Source organism: Ictidomys tridecemlineatus, chromosome 2 (assembly GCF_052094955.1).
Source record: "Ictidomys tridecemlineatus isolate mIctTri1 chromosome 2, mIctTri1.hap1, whole genome shotgun sequence".
In the NCBI taxonomy this organism is placed as follows: Eukaryota; Metazoa; Chordata; class Mammalia; order Rodentia; family Sciuridae; genus Ictidomys; species Ictidomys tridecemlineatus.
The window spans coordinates 224,482,302-224,505,538 of NC_135478.1; the positions used below are offsets into that span (position 1 = coordinate 224,482,302).

General features: G+C 39.8%; 1 long non-coding RNA gene across 1 annotated transcript; it reads left to right on the plus strand.

The window, feature by feature from the left end:
- The first annotated feature begins 65 nt into the window (after positions 1–65).
- On the plus strand, positions 66–11,638 carry LOC144375489 (uncharacterized). The gene is made up of 2 exons (XR_013435484.1): positions 66–238; positions 7,336–11,638. It is a non-coding gene; the product is annotated as an uncharacterized LOC144375489 (long non-coding RNA).
- The last annotated feature ends 11,599 nt before the right edge of the window (positions 11,639–23,237 follow it).

Consider the following 23,237-nt stretch of genomic DNA (forward strand, 5'->3'; position numbering starts at 1 on the left):
CGCCAAGTCCAATGAAGCGCCACCCCGATTGGCGGGATGCGAGCGGGTGCCCGTCCAATCACAGGGCCCGCCGGGCGTGGAGGCGCCGAGCGATCCCCACGCAGAGTGCGCTCGGGGCTCGCGGGCGGCGCGTGCGCGGGTGGCGGGGCTCGCTCTGAAGAACGCGGCTCGCAGTGTGGAAGCGCCGCCGCCGCCTCTTTGTTCTTTCGCCGAACGCTCGGCGCCTTCCAGGAAAGTGGTGGGCAAGCTGGCGGGAACCGGGGTACTCGGTGGAGGCCGAAGCTCTCCGCGGGCGGGGAGGACGGGATGGCGGGAACCGGCCGGAGGGCGGGACGATGCTCTCGCTGCTCTTGGCGGGAACCGGCTCCTCGGAGTTCCCGGGCGGGGGCGGGGCGGGCGCTGGAGCCAAGTTTGAACCAGTTCAAAACTCTGAGCGGTAACGGTTTTAACTGTCGCGCTCTTCTCCCCGCGCGGAAGCCGAGGCCTGGCCGGCCTGCGCTCGGTGTGGCGCCCGCGGACCGGAGGCGCGCGGCGGGACGTGTCCACGCGGCCAACTGGGCGGGTGCCGTTCGGCAGCCTTTCCCCGCCGCCTACACCTTGCCGGCGGAGCTTGCGGCTCCTGGGAAAGGGCGACGCTGCAGTCCAGACTCTCAAATCGCGGTGTCTCAGACCTTCCCCAGGTTCACGGTCCCAGCACGCAACCTGGTCAAGCACGCGTGAGGGCGTGTGCGGTTCTACCGCCTCTTGCTGTTACGCCTGCTAAGTTAGCGAGGTCACGTTTCCCGATGGTTCCTGAGGCTCCTGAGGGCAGTGGCTCAACCCAGAGGGATTGAGAGAGATCATGCTTAGAGCCTGGTCTCCCTGCTTCATCTGGCAATGACATTAAGGGTATTCCAAATTGTATTTGTGAAAGGATGCATCTGGAGGGCAGAATATCACTCCCCAGCGGTAACTGGGACTCCAGTGGTTGAGAGTTCCATGTCTAGAGAAATGTTTTTCTTTTTCTTTTTTTTTGGTGAGAGGCAGTGCCAAGGACTGATGGAACCCAGGGCCTTGCAGGTGGATGCTAGGCAAGCACCCTGCCTCTGAGCTCTATCCCTGCCCTTAAAGACTTTTTTTTTTTTTTTAATAATCAGGATTTTTAATGGCTATCAGAGTTCTGATTTAACCTGTGATTTTCCTACTTTTCCTAAATGACCATCTAACTCCTCATATTCTGAACCAATCTAATAATGGGTAATGCATGTAGAGGAAAGGAAGCTAAAAAAATAGAGAAAAAAAAGCAGTCGAGTCTAAATAAAAAAAATAAATGATAAGAGCACAAAAGTAGACATTGTGCAACTCTAACTATAGAATAGCCTGACACATTCCATCTGTTATACCTAACAGTCACCAATACATCAATATATTGATTTTTTGCTGAGCTTCAGGGTCTTGCTAAGTTGCAAGTGCTTTCTTTTTTTTTTTTGGTAGTTGGACACAGTACCTTTGTATTACTTATTTTCATGTGGTGCCAAGTATCGAACCTAGGGGCCTTGCACATGCTAGGCAAGTACTCTACCGCTGAGCCACAACCCCAGCCCCTTAATAATTGCTTTTTAACAAGCAATTTAAATCTCAAAAGCAACTACTTGTCCCTAGGTTACTATTACTGTTTTTATCTGTTCTTTAATATTAAGTATTAAAAATAGCATTTTTAGGGAAAAACTCAAGGAAATTGGGACTTAGCAGATCATTGCAGCATATGAATGATTGCAACATAATGTGAAATACATCATGAATTATTAAGGGATATGTAGAATCAATATTTTTCAAAAAAATATCTCAGAAAAGGACATTCCTCAGCAGGCTTCTAAGGAAAGCACAAGGTACAGATTGATGGAGCAGCAAGGGTTCTTGAGATGAACATCTACTCTGATCAGATGTACAGAATACAATTAAAGCTAAGAGTTTTCACTGGGTGAGAATAGGGTAGAGTGGTAAGTGGTATTATAGTATTTATAATATTTAAATATAAAGGCCAAGTTGAAACGGGAAGGAAGGATACCAGTGAAATCACAACGTTGTCTTAATCCAGTAATGACATTAACCAGTTAAGATAATTTAGATTCAAATGATGGATGGGAGAAAAGAATTTGAAAACATTGCAAAAGGAGCTCATTGTATATGCACAGCATATGTTGTCTCAACTATCTTTTGTATATTAACAAATATTAAAAGGTTACAAGGGTGCCGCAGTCTGGCTGGGCACAAAATCACAAGCCACTCACAGCCTTGTAGATTCAAACAGCAATTCTTTATTCCCAAACTCACACCGGCACTCTACACACGTTCTGGGGAAATTCACGTTCTCTGCAAAACCCAGGTACTCCACCAGGCTCTGAAACCCAAATACTTTTTTAATCCCACGAGAACTCAAGGAGCAGGTGTGCCCTATTCCCAACAGGGTACACCTTAAACCTGGAACCGCCCTAAACCCAAGGAGCAGGATACTCCCTAATCCCAGTAGAATACACCCTAAACCTGGATCTGCCCTAATCCAGTAGGATCCTCCCTAAACCTGGATCCACCCTGGTCCTTGAGCAGGGTCACCTTTCTCAAACATACATGCAATGTCACTGCAAATGTCCAAGGCAAGTCCATTTCCACAAGTCCTTCCTCTAAGCAACATGGGGTACGCTGGCAAGGAAATTGTCATACCTACTTGGCTAATGGCTCTCAGCACAAGGGAAAAAAGATTTCATTTTTGCTGCCAAAAAAATTGATTTTCAACCTTGGAGAGAGAAAAAATTACATTGTTAAACACTACTAAGTCATTCTGTCCTCAGTTAAAGCAGAGATTTGTTATTGCAGTTAAGTGATGAAACCAAAAATGGAAGAGTTAAACCCCAAAGTCAGAAAGCTGTACCTTATGGGATAGGGGCGAATTTACTTCTCACACCTTCACTTGTTCACCTAGCATTCAACATTTGTTTTTGCAGTACTTGGAATTGAACCCAGAACCTAGCAAGTTCTGGGCAAGTGCCATACTGCTGAGTTACATCCCCAGCATCCCTCTCCCCACTTTTTTTTTTTAATGTCTTATTATGTAGTCCAGGCTAACTTTGAACTTACGTCCTCTTGCCTCAGACTCTGGAGTAGGAGAGATTCCAGGTGTGCACCACTACCCCACTACAAAAATCAATTTATAAAGAAGCAATGAACAGGGAGGAATTAAGCTTTTAAAGTGATAATGTATACCTTTTGGAAAGCATCCAGTTCCTGCTAATCTGAGGAAGAATATGCAAGATCTTTACAAGTGAATATTACAAAATTATTTGTAGGAAAACTGAAAAAGAAAGAGAAGGGAGGGGCTGGGGATGTGGCTCAAGCGGTAGCGCGCTCGCCTAGCATGCGTGCGGCCCGGGTTCGATCCTCAGCAGCACCACATACCAACAAAGATGTTGTGTCCGCCGAGAACTAAGAAAAAATAAATAAATGTTAAAATTCTCTCGCTCTGTCCCTCTCTCTCACTCTCTCTTTAAAAAAAAAAAAAAAGAGAAGGGATATCACTTGTATGGTTTGGGAAATGCACAGATTTTGAAAAATCAATCGAAATTCAGGAATTTGTTGATGAGTGTACATGTGTGTTTTGTGTGTAGGTTGATAAATTGATTCTAAAATATACATGAAATGTGCAAAAGGTCAAAAAGAAACAATAGAATTGAAGAGGAATGAAGCTGGGCAACTTTGTTAAAGATATCTAAAGCTAACTTTTTATTATTTCATCATCATAGTTTTTGGTATTGGGGATAGAACCCAGGGCCTCATGCATACTAAGCACATACTGTACCACTGAGATGCATACCTAGCCTCTAAAATCTAAAAAGACCCACAGATGGATAAATAGACCAAAGGGTGATAAAATAGTCCAGAAACAGGACCATATTTATATGTTATCTGATTTATGACAACAATAGTTTTACAATGCAGTAGGGAAAAGGATAGTCTTTTCAATAATTAGCTATGGATCAGCTGGCTATCCATTCAATGGGGGAGAGCCAGGAATCTCCACCTCTGCCTCACACCAGATGGTATGTGTGAAGAAAACACAGAAAAAACATGCTTTGGAATGGACTAAAGGACCATAAAGGAGGAAAATGAACTATGTAAAGTTAAGGATGACATCTGATCACCAAAAAATACCATTAAACCCCAAGCTGTCAGTTCTGCAAATCAACAAAATTGACACAGGTGTATTAAAACCTGTATTAAAACAGGTTGGAAATCAATGGTGAACTTACATATATTATATATATATATATATATATAGTACATTTTCAGATGCTCTTTTCACCTATTTTTCAAGAGAATAGAACTCAAACATTTTAAAAGTTGACATTTGTTGCTCAATTTAAATTTATAGGTATTCCACATCTGGGATAATGGAACTTAATGGGTTAATATATTGAAAAAACAGTTCAAAAAACGAAGAAATTCACAGTACACTTATCTGATAAAACACTTATCCATATTATTTCTTTAAAAAAAACAATACAATTTGGAAAAGAGGACAAATATTAATAATTAGACAAAGGGGGAAAACCCTTTAAAAAGTATAAATGTCTAACAAACATAAAAAGTGCTTGATTTTACTAGTTATCAGAAAAATACAAATAAAACCAGAATTACTATCTATCGAATGGCTAAAACAGAAAAATATGCTCCTTCACTTAACTGCAATTCAAGATGATTGCATAAAAGTCTCACTGTGACAGATGAAAAGAGGGGCACATCTCCATTTGTTGCCACCTTCTCTGCCCTCCTCGGGTGGGAAAAAAAATATATATATATATATATGGAAGATACGAAGTGTTGGCAAGGATATGAAGCAAGCAAAATTCTTGTATGCTGCTCATAAGAGTATAATTTGTTGCAACCACTTTGGAAAATTGGTCAGATAGTTTGTATTAAACATGGCCAGGCACAGTAGTGCACACCTGTAATCCCAGCAGCTCAGGACACTAGATAAAATAACTGTCTCCAGATAAAATATAAAAAAGGGCTGGGGATGTAGCTCAGAGATTAAGTACCCCTGGGATCAATCCCCAATACAAAAGGGAGGAGGTTTAGAAGTTCAAAGCCAGCCTCAGCAAAAGTGAGGCACTAAGCAATTTGGTGAGACAAATACAAAATAGAGCTGGAGATGTGGCTCAGTGATAGAGTGCCCCTGAATTCATTCCCCAGTACTCCCCCAAAAAAAGAAAACAAATATGTAATACCCTATAAACTAACAAATTCTACTCTATAGATCTAAGGATTATATGTGCTTATATATTTGCCAAAATTTTAAAAATAAGGAAATACCCCCAAAAAAATTGCCAAAATACATGCAAGAATATATATAAGAACACTATTCCTAATAGCCAAAACTGGAAACTCTTATTAGAAGGAATAGGACTAGGGATGTAGCTCAGTAGTAGAGTATTATGCCTAGCATCCCTGAGACCCTGGGTTCAGTCCTCAGTAAACCAAAAAAGTGACATTGTGTTAAGGACAAGGGAACCATTCACAAAAGATAACACATTTTATAGTCCCATTTATGAGAAATATAGAATATGCAGACCTATAAAATGGCTTCGTAGGATGGGAGGGGTTAGGAAAAAAGACTACTAATTATGTGAGTTTGCTTTGGGGATCTGAAAATATTCTAAAATGAGATTATGGTGAATGTATCCTTATAGTATGTAAATTATATCACAGTAAAGTTATTATTTTTTTAAAGGGTGGTTGATAACTCGGGGACAAGATCAGAACTTGCTTGTTAAGAAGTTTCTCCCACCAAAAGATTGTACTTCCAGGGCAATGCTGTTTTTTCATAAGGAAAGTTCAAGACAATTTAGAGATGAAATTAATCATCTACATAGAAAGGGTCTCTGAGCCATCAAACAAAGCCATATGGAAGGGACCAGGAAAACTAGTTGTGTAGACACAAGGTCTTAAGGCCCAAAAAGCAACCGACTTTATCATCAAACTTCAAAATAATGACTTTGAGATATTCACAAGTCAGTACTAGAGCATTTTTGATCACTGTACTGAAAAGGATAAGAAAGGGAGGTAGGAATAAAGGAGGGGAAGAAGAGATTATGTTGAAGGAAGACAGTGGATTAGAATTCTGTAGGCTGGGGATGTGGCTCAAGCAGTATCGTGCTTGCCTGGCATGCGGCCCGGTTCGATCCTCAGCACCACATACAAACAAAGATGTTGTATCCACGGATAACTAAAAAATAAATATTAAAATTCTCTCTCTCTAAAAAAAAAAAAAAAAAAGAATTCTGTAGGCTGAAACACAAAAGTTGAAAAGTAAATTCTCTGAGAATGTTCATCTGAATAAAATAAACTAAACTTTTACTGAATCCCAAGATTCATTCATATATTTATATATACACACATATACTGGGAATTGAACCCAGGGGCATTTTACCACTGAGCTACATCCCCAGCCCTTTAATTTTTTTTTTCTTTTCTTTTTTGAGACAGGGTCTCACTAAGTTTCTGAGGCTGGCTGCAAATTTGTGATCCTGCCTCAGCCTCCCCACTCACTGGGATTACAGATAAGTACTACTATCCCTAACCCAAGATGTTTTACCACTCCTTGAATTCTGCAGTTTATTGAAAGCAATTGAGAATCACTTCACTTAACTGGTCACAGTGGCACGTGCCCATAATTCCAGCAGCTTGGGAGGCTGAGGCAGGAGGATCCCAAGTTCAAAGATAGCCTCAGCAGGGCTGGAGATGTGGCTCAAGCCGTAGCGTGCTCGCCTGGAACCCGGGCGTGCGGCCCGGGTTCGATCCTCAGCACCACATACCAACAAAGATGTTGTGTCCGCCGAGAACTAAAAAATAAATATTAAAAAATTCTCTCTCTCTCTCCTCTCTCACTCTCTCTTTAAAGATAGCCTCAGCAACTACTCAAGGCCCTAAGCAACTCAGTGAGACCCTGTCTCTAGATAAAATATAAAAAAAGGACTGGGGATGTAGCTCAGTGGTTAAGTGCCCCTGGGATCAATCCCCACTACAAAAAAAAAAAAAAATCACTTCACTTGATAAGTAACAAGATTAAAGAATTCATTTCCCAAAAATACAGTATAACTATTCAACTCTAGAAGAATTTTAAAATGTTTACATAGGAGTTTAAAGTCAACATGATCCCTCATCCACATGAAAATATTCTAAAATTGATCATGGTGAAGGTGGTACAACTCTGTAAATGTATTAACCATTGAATTGTATAGTTTAAAAGGCTGATGCTTACAGTATGTAAATTATATCACAGTGAAGTTTTTTTTTTTTCAGATTACTGAAGTGTTGATTGTTCTTTCAAAAGAAGCCTTCATCACACTGAGACTCATTTTAAATTTGTGGTCATTCTGCCCTCTCTCAAGATCTTTATATGCCAAACCTTGGCTCATTATAGTTATTAATTTTCTCAGTTTAGTTAATTAAAAGGTAACATGTTTATTGTAAAAAATAAACAATACTCTATTTTAATGTTAAATTGTTTTAAGATTAGTTTTTAAGTAATTAGCAGTATGTCATTCCATAAGTCTGGATATTTTAAATACATTTATGTTTAAAATTGTTATGATCATCGAGGTGAGCAGAGCACACCTATGATGCCAGCTACTCAGGAGTCTGAGGCAGGACAATTGCAAGTTTAAGGCCAGCCTGTTGGTGAGTCCCTGTCTCAAAATGAAAAAATGTAAAAAGAGTTAGGGATGAAGCTCAGTGGATTCCATTTGAAGTTATTTTTTAAAAGGAAAGGGAGTGTGGATCACTTGGGACAATAGAGTTTGTTAAGACATTTCTTCCACCAGATGATTCTGCTCCAGAGCAATGACATATCCCCAAAAGCAAACTTGAATAATTTAGTAGTGTCTCTTTTTCTCCTCCTTCAATGCAAATCTGTGCTCCATTCATACCAGGTCAGGAGTATAGATGGGGGTTGGAGGGTAGTGACCTACATAAGGAAGGGTTCCTCAGGAAAGCAAGAAGCAAGGGAAGGAGGGGTGTGGGCTTTGGAGCACAGGACTAGGTAGCTGTGCCAAGATAAGAAAGTGGCCAGGTCAGTGGTGAGGCAAGAGCAGAATGAACTGGTCCTTTAAATAGCCTGGGGTGGGGGGTAAGGGGTGTACTGATTTTCCTACCTCTAAAATCATCCTGTAGGATCTCCAAAGCAGATGTGTAACCAGGACTCTGAGATTGTTGTCAGACTCTCAGGTTTCTGACAGAATTCCCGAGTTACTGGATGTGGTGGGTGAGCTTTGAGTTACTAACACTTCGGATAATAGATATTTTTGTCAGTTAAGATCCTGATCTCTTCCACTGTCCAGGGTGGTGCTGTCCTCCAATTCTGAATGTCCTTAGTGGGTTTGAGCTACAGGGTTGTCTCTCACTGCATGTCCTTTCACCCCTGAGGCCCTGTGGGCCCATGGGAAGAGTGCTGTGGCACACACAACATGCCAACACCTGTGGCCTGCGGGCACAGGACACCAGGTTGGATGAACAAGTAAGGCAAGTCTGATTGATACAAGTTCTACAGCAGCCTATTGACAGAGGCTTTGCAAATCTCAGTAATGACTGCTGAGGAAAGACATCGCCACCATTAAAGGAACATATTCTGATTCCATGTTTTAAATGTAAGAAATATTTCCAACTGCAGAAACTCATTCCTAACTCAAGAAAATATTTTCCCACTGATGAAATTTACCAAACTGGTGTGTAGTCTTCTAAGAGAAACAGTGGCAGATTTTTAAAAGCAGCCATTTGAAACTAAGGGCAATATGTCAAGTAATAGAGTTTACTCACTCTGCAATGGGGTCACACATATTTTACCTGTGAAATTTATGGGGGAAAACCTTGAACTTAGAATATTACACTGGAAATTGACCTCATAAACTTTTGAAACTCTCATACAAACATTAACCTAGGGGAGCTAGGGTTGTGGCTCAGGGTAGAGCACTTGCCTTTCGAATGTGAGGCCCTGGGTTCAATCCTTAGCACCACATAAAGATAAATATCAGTAAAGATATTAAGTACAACTACAACTAAAAAATATTTTTTTAAATTAACCTAGGATCTTTAATCTATGACTCAAAAATTTATCATTTGAAAACAAAAGATAATGTGTTAATGAACAATGGCAGAACATTTTGAATAAAAAGCTTACTCATTTTTGCCACTAAATTTATTATATGACAAACTTCACTTTATAAGCCAATGTCCTTTTAAAATAAGCTTAATTATGGCTCAAAATAACAAAATTATTAAGTTTTTTCGTTTTAAAATTTTTTTTAGTTGTTGGTGGACACAATACCTTTATTTTTATATAGTATGGGAGTATTGAACTCAACCCCTGAGCTACAATCCCAGCCCAAGATTATTTTTTTTTCTAAGATGCTTAAATCATTTCTACTTTTAGATTGTAACAATTATGTGTTTTAATAACATCTTAAATAATTCACTCTAATACCCATTCCAAATAAGTGTTTTTGTGTCCTGAAAGCCGAAATCGGTACTGTTTTGGGGTATAAGCAAACAAGCTCCCCAACTGTGTGGTAAACAAACAGGGACTTACAGTACCTTTCATTTTCTTCTCACTCTCTCCTTTTCTTCCTCTATAACCACTATTTTTCTATAATATTTAGTTTTAATATTAACATTCTTGCATTTAATTACCTGTTCCTTTTACAGATTATGAAAGAAATAAACATTGCCCACAACCAGTCTCCAGAAAAATCACTTTTACCATTTTGATGCCTTTGCTTTCCTGAAAAGTCACATTTCAACATAATTTTAAAACATTTTTCTCATTATAAAAGAAAGACATGCACATTCAAGAAGTCTGTCAACGTTCTCGATAAATCTGTTGACTTTTTCTTGGTAGGATGTCAGCAAACTGCTAGGATCTTAGGAAACAGGGTTTAATCCATGACAGCTGGGCGGGGTGTGGCACACCTGTAATCCCAGTGACTCAGGAGGCTAAGGCAGGAGGATTGCAAGTTCAAAGCCAGCCTCACCAATCTAGCAGGGTACTTAACAACTCAGCAAGACCCTGTCTCTAGATAAAATATTATTTAAAGGGGCTGGAGATGTGGCTCAGTGATTAAGCACCCTTCGGTTCAAGTACAGAAAAAGAAAAAAAGGTTTATCCGTGTATGGGGCATAATGACAAAGTCTGATAGGAAAGCAGCATGACAATGTTTGCCATCATTGAATATGTTTATACTCTCTGACCTAGAGACACTGTTGTCTCAGAATCCTTCTTACAAAAGTTCTTATTTATGCATGTGAAGATGAGGAGAGTTCTTAAAGCATTCAGGGCTGGAGTTGTGGCTCAGCCATAGAGAGCTCACCTAGTACTACCAAGGCCATGGGTTCAATTCTCAGCGCCATGTAAAAGTAAATAAAAGGTTGGTTTTTTTTTAAAGCATTCATAATTTTTAAAAAGTTAGTAAATGGCTTCATGTCCATCATTCAGATCATGGTAAAATGAATTATGGTACAGCTATTTGGAAGTATGTATTCATATATAGTATATATTTAATAAATACTTTGTAGCTATTAAAATGGATGAGACTGGGCTGAGAATGTGGCTCAAATGGTATTGAGCTCGCCTGGCATGTGTGCGGTGCTGGGTTCAATCCTCAGCACCACATACAAATAAAGATGTTGTGCCCGCCGAAAACTAAAAAAAAATATTAAAAAAAAATTTCTCTCAAGAAAAATGGATGACACTATGAATAAAGTAAAATTTTGAATAAAAACTGTGAGCTGTGAGGGGTGGAGTTGTGGCTCAGTGGTAGAGCACTTGCCTTGCATATTTGATGCACTGGGTTCAATCCTCAGCTACACATAAAAAATAAATTTTGGGGCTGGGGTTGTAGCTCAGTGGGTGAGAGCTCACCTCACATGGATGTGGCGCTGGGTTTGACCCTTAGCACCACATAAAAATAAATAAAGATATTGTGTCCATCTACAACTTAAAAAGTATTTTAAAAATAAGTAAAACAATTTTAAAAAATGTATTTTTAAAAACTGAGGTAAATTAATATGTACTGATATTTTATCCAGAAGATCCCCCCAAGATGTGGTGTAAGATAAAGTTAAATCATAAGCAGTAGATAGGGACCAGAGGTTTGGCTCAGTGGTGGAGTGCTTACCAGTATGTGCAAGGTCCAAATTCAGTCTCTAGTACTGAGAAGGAAAAATTAAGAAAAAACTACTTAGAAGGATCACATTTATGTAAATATAAGAAAGGTATATGCGCATACTTGCACAAAAAACAGTCCCCTTTCAAAGAAAGTGGAGGAAGTGAAGAGAGAGCTTCTGGTTCAACTCTGTGGTTAGAGCTTGCCGTGTGTGTGTGTGTGTGTGTGTGTGTGTGTGTGTGTGTGTGTGTGTGTGTGTGTTTGGTTTTTGTTTTTAATTTGAGACAAAGTCTTAATATGTTTCCTCCAAGTTAGAAGGATCCTCAGCCTCCCAAATAACTGGGATTATAGGTGTGCACCACCCTGCCCAACTTGCCATAATTCTTACATAGTAAGATTGTAGTCATGTATTCCTTCCATAGTTTTGAAAAATAAAACTGCACAATGTACTTCTTCATTGTTACAGACCATATTTTTCAATACCACTCTTTAGATTATAAAATATGTATTTATTCTGAAATATTTAGATAATATAGAAAAGTATAATTAAGGAAAGAGCCTCTTTCTCCTTGGTGGAATCACTCTGCTCACAAATTCCAGAGCCAGCTCAGCACTTCCCACATCCTTCTTGCTTGGCTCCGTGTGAGAGAACTTCTAATTTGAAAAAAAAAAAAAAAATGTGAGCACACAGAGTAAAGAAAGCATGGAGATAGTTGGTGCTCACAATTCTGCACCTGACACTACCAGCTGTTTTTGTGGACTCTACCAAGCCTACAGCCTACACTCTGGAAGCAAATAGTACAAACTGTCTCCTGCCTGATGCTTGTCAAACTGGGATATCTGGTTGCTTTTTCCAAATCCAACTCAGTCTCCTTTATAACATGAAACTTCTCCACTTTCTGCTCCAATCAAACACTAACGTCCTTTTCTCTTTAAGACTTCTGTCACCTGACCTGACATTTCTTTAAAATGATAATCACTTCATGGAAACCACCACTATATGTACCAATTACTAGGAAGTATGACAAAGTGACAATGCTTGTCCTCAAACAAATATGCCAGAATTCATGTTCTCAATCAGCAGCACACTTTAAGGAGGAAGAGTTTATTCTGTTAAGTGCCCAAAAATCTCTGAAAATCTTTTGAAATTTCCTTCAACTGAATCTCCTTAATGGTGACACATTTTTTCCCCTTTTGACAAATTTTATTTACAAAACACCTAACAGGACTTGGAGCTAAAGCTGAGGTGATCAAGTTAAGGAACAGTGCTAATGCTAAAAGGGAGCTTGGACCCTCCAACAATTAGATGACATTAGTCAGCCATTACAGGCTGTTAATGACCGGTTCTATTCTGAGTGGTCAGTGCTTGTGCCTATTGGTTATAAAAATAATTTCATCCCCCTAGGGTGCTTGACTACTTTCCCATTTTCATTATCCATTTCCAGAGCACCCCCAAACTCATGCCATTCTTGTTAAAGAAGCAAAATGTACATACTGGTTGAACAAATAGCTGGAGACATGATTTTCATGAACGCTTTCTTGGGTGTAAGGGATATGTTTCCAATTCATACCAAAAGTACCCTTTTGAAAAGAGTTAGTATAACTTAAATGAAAAGTTGGGCACAGTGGTGCATACCTGTAATGCCAGCAAGTCTGGAAGCTGAGGTAGGAGGATCACCAAGTTTGATGACACCCTCAGCAATTTAGCAAGATCCTGTCTCAAAAACTAAAAAATAAAGGATGAAACTCAATGGTAAATCCCCTGGGTTTAATCCCCAGTATCAAAAAAGAAAAAGGAGGGCTGGGGTTGTGGCTCAGTGGAAGAGCGCTCGCCTGGCACGTGGAGGGCCCTGGGTTCGATCCTCAACACCACATAGAAATAAGTAAGCAAGGTAAAGGTATTATGTCATACTACAACTAAAAAATAAAAAGTGATAGAGTCTGGGGTTGTGGCTCAATGGTAGAGAGCTTGACTAGCATGCATGAAGCACTAGGTTCTATTCCCAGCACCACATAAAAATAAACAAAGGTATTGTGTCCATCTACAACTAAAAAAAGAAGAAGAAAAGAACAACCACCCAAATGACTTTTGAAACATTTAAACAAATAAAGGTATTGTGTCCTTCTACAACTAAAAAGAAGAAAAGAATAACCACCCAAATGACTTTTGAAATATTTAAAAGTCCAAAGATTACTCCCCCGCCCCAATCAATCAGCAAAAGGAGAAATTGAAGGTGAAGGGTTTAACTGCAGTCCAGGAAGATTCTTTTGGTTTGACTTCAGGGAAGTTTCTTCAAATGTTGCTCATGTGCCAAGTTAACACCAGATTTCAGAAAAGAACACAGAACTCTTATGATAAAAGATCAGGGAGGGAAAAAAGACTTCTCAGTGACAGTGGGAACTCAGCTGTGACTGGGAATAGAAGAACTGCCTACACACTCCTCAATGGTGCTGAGCAACAGGAGGGAAAGGACCTTGGGTTGGACCCACCAAAACATGTCACTTAGAGCAATATTTCAGACTGCCAGTCCACTGGGGTGTGACCACTTTGTGAGACCAATGAGGACAGTGATACTGACGGCCTCAGCAAATGCAAGTGCTTGGAGTATTAGAAAACACATGTGTTTTGTAAAATGCATTTTTCTTTTTTTCTTTTTTTTTTTTTTAGAATTTTTTTAGGGGGCTGGGGATGTGGCTCAAACGGTAGCGCGCTCGCCTGGAATGCGTGCGGCCCGGGTTCGATCCTCAGCACCACATACCAACAAAGATGTTGTGTCCACCGAGAACTAAAAAATAAATATTAAAAAAATTCTTTCTCTCTCTCTCCTCTCTCACTCTAAAAAAAAAAAAAATTTTTTAAAAAAAGAATTTTTTTAAATATTTTTTTTCAGTTTTTCAGTGGGCACAACATCTTTGTTTGTATGTGGTGCTGAGTATCCAACCCAGGCCGCATGCATGCCAGGCGAGTGTGCTACCACTTGAGCCACATCCCTAGCCCTAAAATGCATTTTTCTAGCAGTCAACCCAAATCCTCAGGATATAGTGCTCAAAAGCAATCTTCTGTATGACAACTTTGAAAAAAAATGCTGTCATATAGGTACCTAATCTATCTTTACAGCATGTACATTTCATGGTGTCAGTTTGCCAAACTGGGCTAGAACAATAGTGTGTGTACTGTTTGCACAGAGGTGATACAGGAAGCAGTTTGTACATGCACTGTTAAGCAAGTGACTAAATGAGATTAACCGGATTCAGATCCTGGCTCTTTTAGCTGTGACCTTAGCAACTTATTTAACCTAGGACTCAATTTCCTAATGTGCAAAATAGGAATAAAAAAAATGTCTACATCATAGAATTGCTGTGGAGGTTAACATGAAATAATTTATGTCAAGAACATGGCATCTGTTATTACTATTCAAAATATTGGTCATTAACACATTGTGGATCTTGTTAATATAAACTTTGTACAATTCCAGTATACAGAGAGGCAAGAACAATGACAAAACAAATTGTTTTCATCCCATAGAAATACCAGGCTTACTCTAGAAAGGTCCATGAATACAATGGAGATAAATGGGGATTTTTAAAAAGCATTGTCAAGATACTTCTAAGCATCTCCTATGTTAAGTGTGAACTTTGTCTTTCATGATAGAAGAACCAAACATGTGTCTTTCCTAAGATAGTTTAATTTGTAGCTCAGTTGGGTTCAGAGAACTGAGAACAATGACAGAAGCTGAACTCCTTCCATCGTGTATCTTACTCTTAATTCTCCCTCTTCCTCTTGGGAACTTGTCATGGGCTTACAGTTTCTCCCTCCCAGAAGTGAAGTATATTTCCTCATACTGTGAACTCCAGACTTCACCATATGACACAGTGTGTTAGTTTTTTTGTCACTATGATCAAAATACCTGACAAGAACAACAAGGAAAAGTTTATTTTGGGCTCACAGTTTCAGAAGTCTCAGTCCATGGTCAACCAACTCCATTGCTTTGGGTCTAAGGTGAGGCAGAACATTGTGACAGAGGGAAGCTGTTCAGCTCATGGCAAGCAGCTAAGCACACAGAGAGAAAAGAAGAGGTCAGTAATGGATATAGTCAAAGTGCATGACTCCAGTGACCTACTCCCTTCGATCATGCCCCACCTTCTGGTTGCCACCCAATAGTCCATTCAAATTATTAATCTACCAAATGGATTAATTCACTGAGGAGGTTAAAGAACTAATCACTGCCCAAAAGTCATACCTCTGAACCTTGCTGTTGGGGATCACAAACTTAGAGGAAAATTTCTAAATCCATACTGTAAAGCTCAGGTTAGCCAATGACATGTTGGTGGCTATGAGACAAGAAAAGGTGAAAATACATCTGCATTTGACTTGTCCTTTTACGCCTCTTGTACTGCTGCAGTTTTACTGTTAATTTTCAAGAAGCTCAATGGTTGTCTATACAGGGACTAGTCTGAATCACATGCAAATTCTAGGTAGAAGGAGGAAGGGGCTTAGTCAAACACTGCTTTCTCATGTATCAAGAAAGCAAAACGGGGCTGGGGATGTGGCTCAAGCGGTAGCGCGCTTGCCTGGCATGCGTGCTGCCCGGGTTCCATCCTCAGCACCACATACCAACAAAGATGTTGTGTCTGTCGAGAACTAAAAAATAAATATTAAAAATTCTCTCTCTCTCTCTCTCTCTCTCTCTCTCTCTCTCTCTCTCTCTCTCTCTCCCCCCCCCTCACTCGCTCAAAAAATAAAAAAAAAAATAAAGCAAAACGTCTGCAGAAGCTTCGATACAGACTTCCTCTAGCATCATATTGGCAAAAAATGCAGCACATATCCATACACATTCCTAATTAAAAGAATGGCTAGGAAATTTACTGTCCAATGAAAGGAGATTAGTTTGTCATGACAGGTTTTGAAATATCATTCTATGAACATTGTCACATCACACAAAATTGAGGTTCTGTTAAGAGAAGTCAGGAGATGACTCTGAGATCGCCAAACATTATCTACACATTGCCTTAGCTACCCTTGTCTTCTCAAGAAAATGCAGAGATGAGATTTTTACCTTTTTTAGGGGATCAGAGGTAACCTGAACTTTGAGAATTTGAGTGAGCAATGGATTTTGCCTCACCTTGCAAATTCCTAAATGGGGGATTTCTGGAAGTGCCCAGAGGCCCAGAAACCCAAGCATAGGTAATTGAAGTAGGCCTGTTGAAAATCAACTCAAGTTGGACCTGTCCATGGCAGGTATAGAGCTTCTGGGTTCTATTCTGTCTTTTCAAATTTAGAGATGTTGTGGGCCTGTTGGTTGGTAGTATACCATCTGTATACCATCCTATCTTTCCTTCTCTATATGTAACTGAGCTTGCAACTGAGGAACCTTGACAATGTCTAAAATGAGATAATAAGAAAAATGAGATTTTCACTTTTTTCATGGTTTATTAAAGAAACTATTTGAAACTGAATTTCTATTTTAAAGCATTATTAATGTCAAGCATCTAATTGCAAAATATTGTACACAGGGAATTAAATAGCTGTAACTCCTGCTAACTAAAAATTTGTATCTGAAATAATCTAGTAATAATCTCACTTGGATCATCAAACGGGGGAGGGGCAAATAATGTTATTAAATAATGTATGATTAATTTTAGAAGTTTAACCTATTTTGAAAATCCAGAATTTTGAAATCAGTTAAGTCCATTTGCTATTCTAACAAGTCAAATCAGAGTTTGCAAATTATGTCTCAAATCACATTTGCTAAACAGAATATTGTGTCTTCTTTGATTATGAAATAACGGCATTGACTTTAATGCACGGTTTATAGAAATCAGTACCCTTCCTTTGTAGTCACCCCTGGTGATAATGTGAGACAAATTTATGATAACACAATGATAATTCCAAATTTATTCTTAGGCAGAGAAAAAAAACACAAAAGGGATAGAACAAAAATTGTGGGGAAAATGTAAATATAGTTCTTTTTTCTGACTGGGATTTGACTTTCAATTTTATTTCCTTTTTGCCCATCCAGTAAGACAGTTTCACGTGCAACTTTATACTTTCTTTAAAAATTCTAAGCTTGTGCAGGGCTTGGATTGTGGCTCAGCCATAGAGCACTCACCTAGCATGTGCAAGGCCCTGGGTTCAATCCTCAGCACCACATAAAATAAATAAATAAAATAAAGGTATTGTATCCAACTACAACTAAGAAATCAGAAATTTTTTTAAAAAAGAATCCACTAAAAAAAAAATCCTAAGCTTGTGGTTCAACTTACCACACTTCTTCCCTAACGAGACCTTTTCCAATGCTCCTTCATTTGGTCTCTTCACTCCACTAGTTTTGGCTGTGAAGACCTGAATCATTATAGAAACAGTTATGAAATATCTCCTGTAGAGTTACAGCCCCGGGCAGATGGAGGAATTAACTCAAGGGAGAAGAGAGCCCTAACGAGCTTTTTCTCAGATAAACTGGTCATTCCATCAACAAGATTTCACTGAAAGCCATCACTCTAAAACATCAGTCTGCCTCCAGTATGTGGGCCGTTGGCCCACAGATCAGCTGGTGCTTCAGTCAAGCAGAGCCTTGATTCCATGGAGGGAGAGTCTAGGCTAAGGTTGCAGCTCAGTGACTTCAAGATCCCATTTCCTCTTTGTCTGAGCTCAGTTGTCTAAAGCTTCTGCATATTGGATGCTGCCTGTAGATGCAACCCTTACCTCAGTGCTTTATCATTTCCTTCTGGCTCAGCCTGCAGCACCATGTCAGCAATCCAAAGTTACTCCTGAGCACTAGAGGAAATGACATAAATAACCCCAGCCTTTCCAGGGCTTCATAGGATGAATAAAGTCCGGATTCTCAGGAAAACTGGATAAGAATTTCCCTCTACACATAATCAAAGTCATAATGATTCTATTCTTTATTTTTGTTCCATGTATGCCTTCTTTTTGTATTTTTCTTCACAAATTTATAGCAGAAACCTGACATTCTGGTAATCTTAAAGCTATTTTACTCTAGTATTAAAGATGTCCTACATAACAGAACTCAATTCATTTCATGAAAATTTATTTTCATACATACGAACTAACAATTTCAAAGACTCCAGTGCATATAAAATTAATAAAACCGAACACTGCTTGGTAGTACAACCATGGTGAAATATTGTCTGTTGCAGCCCAAATATATTTATCATAAAACCAGATGTCTTTCCTAACCAAATCAATATCTGTCCTATAGTGAACAGTCTTGGCATGGGTAAGGGGTGCACTATAAGGGCAAGTTCAGATGTTCTTAGGATACCTGAGTTAGGACAACAGGAGCAGGTTGAACGTTGGGTCTGTGGAACTATACTGGCAGCACAGACCAGAGGGCAAGATTTGGAATAACCAAAGATGGATCAGGCAAGAGAGGCCCCTACAGCAGAAGGGGAAGAGGATCAGAAACTATGAGTACCTAATACATTTACTACTGGCTTCACATATTATCAGTTCATTTAATCTTATGTTCAGTGTATGGGAGGGTTCTCTTCTCACAGATGGAGAAACTGAGTTTTATGGGAACTCCTTAACCAGAAGCCTCTGGCCCACAAGTCGTCCAATAGCATAAATCCCATTTATCTTATTCATGATATCTTCATCATTTTGCACTGTGTCTCATACATAGAAGGCACTTAGTAAATACTGTTATATAAACAGCCCTCCCTGACTGTCTTCTTGGTGAGGCCCATGGGTTGGAACAGATGGTGCTGGACTTTAATAAGATTTTAAGTAATTAAGGGTGCTCTCTGTTTCCTTTGAGACAGAGGATCATCCATAAGCCTCCAGTTCCCTGATACAAATCAGGACCACATGCTCTGGCCATGTCTGTGTCTAGGTCCTCATATTCATATCAGGAACAAGTTCCGGGAGTCAGGTTCCCTGGCCTGCAGTTCAAGCCCCACAGGTGGTATCTGGATCTTTCTTCAAGCAAGGCAGTCACGTGACAGCTATTATCTTTCCTCCATCTGACTTACAGCCCTCCCCACTCCAGGTATCTTAACAATAATATTGTGTCCTGTGTCCCCACAAACATTTGATAAGAGCATTTAGAACAAATGCAGATCCCCAAGGGGATTATAGTCCTATTAATTTTTATTTTACATCTACGTTAGTCAAATTAATTCCTTCTGGGCTCAGATTAATGCATATTTCGCAATTGCTGTAACAGAAAACAACCTTTTCATTTTCTGCCCTGGTTTATTCAATTATACCTCTTTGCAACTTAGAAAAACAAAAAGATTAATTCTCAAAACACTTGAAAAGTTGAGGAAACTACAGAATGAGATTTCAAGATTACCAGTTTCTTTGGAACTAATGCTATTGAGTTTTTATTGTTCCCTACCCATAAACAACACCCACCACACACACCCTACTACCTCAGAAGACACCCATAGATGATTGCTAAAGAGATACATTCAGAAAGCTGCTCAGCTGGAGTCTTACATGTGTCTGTGGTTGTGGTTATTTTCTATTACATTGAATCCTGTGAGATTAGTGCTAACAAGAGTTATGAATATCTTGATATATAAGGAACTTTGGATGTGGGCCTCTAAATGGATGGCCCACCACCACTACCACGAAAGGTAGTGGGACAACCGCTAGGGAGAGGGACAACCCAATTCCCCTGGCGGTTTGTCAGAGTACAGGAAAGGATAAGAGCTACAAAAGTCTTCTGCAGACTCCTGGGCATCACTGAATATGGTATCCAGTGTACACAGAACATGGGGTTGGGTTCTTTGGTGAATTCGAAGAATGAAATCCATAGACACAAGGATGAGAGCATAGTAACAGGATTTATTAGAGTAATGAAAGAGAGAGAGAGAAAGAAAGGGAAAGAAAGAAAGAAATGAAGGAAAGAAGGAGGGAAGGTAAGAAGGTGCGCCCAAAGCAGAGGCACTCTCAAGAAAGGGATACTGAAGACTGGCTATCATCCAGGGGTTTACTATGGATCTACAGGGTAAAGGGAACTAGCCTCCTGCCCAATCCTGGGTAAGACACTCAGTGTCCGTGAGCTTTTCCCATGCTCTTTGGTCCAATCAGGTTCCCATGCCCCCCTTTTTGTGGGGGTCTAGGTGCCAGAGAGCTAGATGCCCCACTATCAGTTTTCTCTGCTTACACAAGAGTCACTCTGACCTTGATGAGACCTGGCTTGGGTCTGTATTTTCTTAGCCCTGCTGAATAGAAGCCTAATCTTGAAGGAGCCCTAATTTCCTGCCTATTTTAACCCTTTCTCCTGCCTCAGCAGTTGAAATAAATATTTCCAAAGCAAGGAGAGAGGGCTGGGGATGTGGCTCAAGTGGTAGCACGCTTGCTTGGCATGCGTGCGGCCCAGGTTCAATCCTCAGCACCACATACAAACAAAGATGTTGTGTCCGCCAAGAACTAAAAAATAAATATTAAAAAAATTCTCTCTTAAAAAAAAAAAAAGCAAGGAGAGAAGTGTCTCCTCCAGTCTCCTGAACTGTGGTCTAGAGGCAATGAAGATTCCAGGAAAAAAAAAAAAAAAAACTAGCTTGAAAAAGAGCAACCAACTCAGGAGGCTGAGGCTGAAGGATCACAAGTTTGAGGTCAGCCTTAGCAACTTAGTGAGACCTGTCTCAAAAAATAAAAAGGGCTAGGAATGTAACTCAGTGGTAAAGCACCCCTGGGTTAAATCCCTTATCCAAAAGAAAAAGACCGCCTTGTGATTTAGAACTCTTGGGGGTTTCAGTTGCTCTTTCTGGGTCCCAAGATATCATTAGTGCCTTTAGAAATAATGCTTTCTACAACCTAACCTTGTTAATCAATATTAACAGTTGGGAAGCAATGACTCAGAACACCTCAAAGAACTGTCCCTAAATCACTAATATTTGGCTTTAAAGTGCATTACATTGATTCTAGTAGATTCATTCTCCATTAGGAATCATTGTGCTAGATCATATGGGATAATGGTCCCAGTCCTATCTCCTACCCCACATGCTTTTATGCAGCATGACTTTGCCACAGCCCCTTAATAGAATGCTTTTCTGCATTGTAACCTTGCCATAGCCACTTGATAGGTTTGACGAAACAGAATACAGCAGAACACTGCTGTACCAGTTCCCTGCCAGGGCCTCTGGCACAGCTGTCTCTACTTTCTGTTGCATTGGAATGATCGCCTGTGAGGCACTGCCATGCTTTAAGAACTCCAAGCCACATGGAGAGGCTGTGTGCCAGTCCACACCCCCAGCTAAGCCTCCCACCAATGATTGCATCAAGTGCACCACTTGAACATCCAGCCCAGGGGAGCCTTCAGATGAAACCAGTCCCAGCCACCATCTGTAAGGTCCTGAGTGAGAAGGACTCCATGGAGCCCCATCAACCGCAGAAACATGAGAGGTCAGTTAGTTTTGCTCTAATAAAATACCACAAACTGTGTGACTTAACAACAAAATTTCATTGTCTCACAGCTCTAGAGAGAAGTCTGAAATCAAGGTGTTGGCAGAACAGTACCTTCTGAAGACTCAAGGGAAAAGGATCCTTCCTGGTCTCTTCCAGCTCTTCTGATAGCTCTGGGTGTTGCTTAGCTTAATTCTTTCTGGTACCAGATTAAACCCAGGGGAACTTAACCACTGAGCCACCTTCCTAGTCATTTTTTTTTAAAGGCAGGTCTCATTAAGCTGCTGAGGGCCTCACTAAGTTGCTGAGGCTGGTTTCAAACTTCCAATCCTCCTGCCTCAGTCTCCCAAAAGTCTCTCAAGTCACTGGGATTACAGGCGTGCAGCACTGTTCGTGTTGTATATTTTAATTAATTAATTTTTTTTTCAATTTCAGACAGGGTCTCTTGGGCTAGGGTTGTGGCTCAGTGGTAGAGCACTTGCTTCACACATGTGAGGCACTGGGTTTGAGCCTCAGCACCACATAGAAACAAATAAAACAAGGGCTGGGGCTATAGCTCAGTGGTAGAGTGCTTGCCTAGCATGTGTAAGGCACTGAATTTGATCCTCAGTACCAAGTACAAATAAGTAAATAAAATAAAATAAAGATATTGTGTCCAAGTACAATGAACAAAAATAAATAAAAATAAAACAAAATAAAGGTATTGTGTCCATCTACAACAAATATATATATAAAATAAAATATATATAAAATAAAATATATATAAAATAAAATATATATATATAAAATAAAAATTTAAAAAAAACAGGGTCTCAAGTTGCTTAGGGCCTTGCTAAATTGCTAAGACTGGCCTCAAATTTATGATCCTCTCGCCTCAGCCTCCTATGTCACAGGCATTACAGGCATGGGCCACCACACTAGGCTTCTTGGCTTAATTTTAATCTCTGCCTCCAGTTTCAGGTGTCCCTCTTCCTTCTATGTCCAAATTCCCTCCTCTTATAAGAACACCAGTCATATCGGATTTGGAACTACTCTAATGACTTCAATTAATTTGCTTACATCTGGAAAGACTCTATTTCCAAGTTAGGTCACATTCATAGGAACTGGCAGTTAGAACTTCAACATATCATTTGGAGGACACAGTTCAGTCCACAAAGAGAGGTAATAATAAATTGTTGTTTGCTATGTTGGGACACTGGTTGACCTTCCTTTAGTGCACACCTGGTTATGCCAGGAAAGGAACATAAGCTCAATGTGTCAGGGAAGAAAGCCAGTCTAGGATTAAAAAGTGAATATACAGGGGCTGAGGCTGTGGCTCAGCACTTGCCTGGCCTGTGTGAGCCACTGGGCTCGATTCTCAGCACCACATATAAATAAATGAATAAAATAAAGGTCCACCAATTTTTTTTAAAGCAGATATACAGAAAATTGAAATGCACTGCTTCAAAATGTGTTTGACTTGGATTTAGTATAGAGGTGTTTTATTTGTTTGTTTCTTCCTCTCTCTACACTTTGTTCATTAGTTCCTTTTTTTAAAATTTAAGATTATCTTTTTTGTGATACTGGGGATTGAGCCAGGGCCTCATGCATGGTAAGCAAGTGATCTACCACTGAGCTATAGCCCTAGCTCTCTTTATTTTGTTTTTATTTCGAGAAAAGATCTCACTAAG